This window comes from Buceros rhinoceros, unplaced genomic scaffold (assembly GCF_000710305.1).
Source record: "Buceros rhinoceros silvestris isolate BGI_N320 unplaced genomic scaffold, ASM71030v1 scaffold31000, whole genome shotgun sequence".
Lineage (NCBI taxonomy): Eukaryota > Metazoa > Chordata > Aves > Bucerotiformes > Bucerotidae > Buceros > Buceros rhinoceros.
Window position 1 is genome coordinate 28,401 of NW_010388391.1, and position 3,387 is coordinate 31,787.

A 3,387-nucleotide genomic window follows, 5' to 3' on the forward strand; every position below is an offset into this window, starting at 1 on the left:
TGTACAAGACAAGGAAAGGCAGTTCACAACAGGAGGAGAATAAAGATCCAAACAAGCAGGAAAAATCCAACCAAACAGAAAACAGTCACCAGGAGATTTTACATGGTACTCCTCGTGGCTATTCACAAGACAATGGAATCTGAGATGTGAAAACATCCCTCTGCATTAGAAAGCTGCTTCAGTGTTTTCCTGTATCACGACTATACTGACAAGGAAAGGCAGTTCACAACAGGAGGAGAATAAAGATCCAAACAAGCAGGAAAAATCCAACCAAACAGAAAACAGTCACCAGGAGATTTTACATGGTACTCCTCGTGGCTATTCACAAGACAATGGAATCTGAGATGTGAAAACATCCCTCTGCATTAGAAAGCTGCTTCAGTGTTTTCCTGTATCACGACTATACTGAAGACCCTTCCTAAAAATTAAAACTGCCACTGGTGTAGGCATCCAGCACAAGACCCTTGCCCCACGTAAGAGAATGCAAAGACCTTGCAATGATTCTCCACATCCCTCCTCGAGAAGGATCACAAGGCAGACTGAAAAGAGCTGGAAGTCCCCATCCTCTTTTTGCTCTGCAGACAGCCTGAACCCTGCACTAAGCAGGAGAAAAAAAAAAAAAAAAAAAAAGAGCTGGTGTGAGATTAGACAGTGATATCACAGCACAATACACTCATCTAGCCATGTCCCCTTTTCCCTCCTCGGTTCTGCCAGCTGCCTGCAAAAAAAAAAGAGGTCACACTGTACATAGCATATTGCTAAAACCAAAAATACACTGCACCGAAAGCCAGCCGGAGATGTCTGGATACCAAACCGTTACACAGATCAGTGCTTCAGCTTTGAACAGGGCTGCTGTGAATCTCAGACGGATTTTTGCACACTGAAACATTAATGGCCTTGTATACAAGAAAATAGAACTGTTTTGCTTTGCTTTTTTGTTGGGTTAGCTTTTTTTTTTAAGACAGGTGATTAAGCACAGTAAGTTTCTGTCACTTGACCAAATCTGGGAGCACTGACTCAGGGCATTGCTTCGGTGCCCTTCACTTTTACAGCCGAGGCACCATACAGCTGCACTTGGTGGCAAACCTCAGGACTCCACACGACCACTGTAATATCATGTAAAATTTCCCATAAATAAAAGGGGAGAGGAGACAGGAAAATGCATGCAGAAGACTCTGGCCTTCACATTTTTTTAACAACTTACAAAAATCAATGTTTTCCTTTGAATTAAACTGGACCTACCAAGAAGCAAATACACCTGATCAGCACCATTTTTTAATGCCCATTTTCTGTCCTTCATTTACCACAGAATTATTTGCTTTCCTCTCTTCCTACTGTAACAGTTTTAAGGATGTTTCTGCCCTCTCCTATAATAAAAGAAGTTTTGGTTTGTTGTGTACAAATGATGGAAACTGAAGTCTGTGAAAATCCACATTCTCTCTTATGGCTGGAGAGGTGTCACTGCACATGTAACCATAAATGGTCTGCCAGATCTATTCAGACTACTCCATATTTTACATGGTCTATTTAACCCTTGAAGGAGGAAAAGAAGATACGGTCTCAAAAACACAAACACTGGAAAAACCTCCAAATAACACCACCGAAGGGCAAAAGTTGGTTGAATGCATCCCAGTAAGAAAAATAAAGGAATTTAATCTTGTACTGAGTGGCTTCTCCAGCTCTCTGCAAAGCTCAAAGATCCACATCTCAAGATGGAGCTCCAGGCTTCATATTATTTAAAGGGATAATTATTCCACTGATACTAATGACTTTTCCTCAGTTTACACCTGCTCAAAATCCCCAAGTGATACTTAAATAACAGACTTTTGAAATTACGTTCACTGGTGGCAGCACATCAAATATTGGCTACCTGAAGATGCTGACCTAGTGCAAAGCTAATCTCACCCTCCCAAAGAAACTCTCACAAGAACCCTGACGTTGACACTCAAGTTCCCAGCCAAGCTCACTCAGTACCTGAAATCTTGCTATTTCCGAGTCTGGAAAAACACATGAAAATAGAAAAGAATAATCAGGGAAGAAAGCTAAACCAACTGTTTCACAGGTCTTAAATACAGTTTCACTTCAAATTCACCTCAAGTAAATTTGTGCTGTGCTGTTTCTTATTTTATGCAAATTGGTTTCCCCAGCCAGCAGGACTCAGAGCCTCAAATCCAAAGTATTCCTGCACTTTGAAGAAGTTCAGATCTGAATTTTAGGCTTACTTCTTGCTATTAGTCTTAAATTACTATTCACAAATTACAAACTGACTTCCAGGAGATGAGCATGAGATAGCTCCTTGAAGAGGTTAATGTTCTATAACAACACAGAATTTCCACCATAAAAAGCCTTTCTTAAAAGGTTCTGTTTTCCTGCAATTGCTTTTCACCTTCCAAAGTACTACAGCATCAGCAACCAGGATCAAAAATGGGTTGAATTCACAACTACATTTCAAGGCTAAAACCACAGTTCTTCCGGTCCAAAAACTGGATCCATGTCTCCGGGCTTTGGACACATTGATTTCTTTGGCTGAAGATCTTCTAGGGATGGTGCCTGTCATACAACACCCCAGAGTCCCAGCTTTGCTCACAACCTACATCATTACGAGCAATACCATGGGATGTAGCCTGGCTTTCAGCACAAACCCTACATCCAGGGACCACAGAGGAGACATCTTTTCGTACCATCATGCCTCTTACTGGCTGTTAAGTGCAAGATGAGTGATCTCCTGTGAGTACTCAGAGGAGGGTTCTGCCATAAGAGGACTACAAGACCAGGGGAGGGGAGGCAACTGCTGCTGGGTCTTGCTTTTGGTATTCGTGTGGTTAACTGAGCTCTAGCCAGTGCTAGTGGGCTGTGCTAGCAGCCACTGGTTGACTTCGTTGTTATTTTGCACGAAGAGTAAGGACAGCTATTTCCCAGGAAACATAGTGCAACATGAAGGAGAACTTATCCCCTCAATCTCCTATGAGAGACTTTCTTTTAAGTAAATTACTGGCTTCTGGAAATCCCAACTCTCTCCACAGTAAAGCAGGAAGGTGAGAATTAACTCCAGTGTTCAATCCGAGCATCCAAATCGGACAGACAGGATGTGAAAACTGACCACAGCAAAGCCCTCTGACAGTGTCTGTGCTGTCACTGGTATTGGACTCACGGGGGAAGATTCCAGTTCTCCACATCACAGGAAATGAAGCTGCTCCATGACTCTTCCCTAAGAATTTATTTGTTCTTCTGTAGGTACAAACGTGGAAATAGGGACAGGACCCTAACAGCCTGCAGGAAGCTTGGCCATGTCCCCATTTCCAAGCACTCCTTCCCAGTCCAAATATCCTCAGTTCGGGACCTGCAGTTACAGGAGCGCTTATGTCTCAGCAGCTGACCATCCTGCTG

General features: G+C 42.7%; 1 protein-coding gene across 1 annotated transcript in view; it reads right to left on the reverse strand.

Moving 5' to 3' along the window:
* CLIP2 (CAP-GLY domain containing linker protein 2) overlaps positions 1–3,387 on the reverse strand; it is a 52,146-nt gene that overhangs the window by 12,620 nt on the left and 36,139 nt on the right. The gene's annotated exons all lie outside the window — the stretch shown is intronic.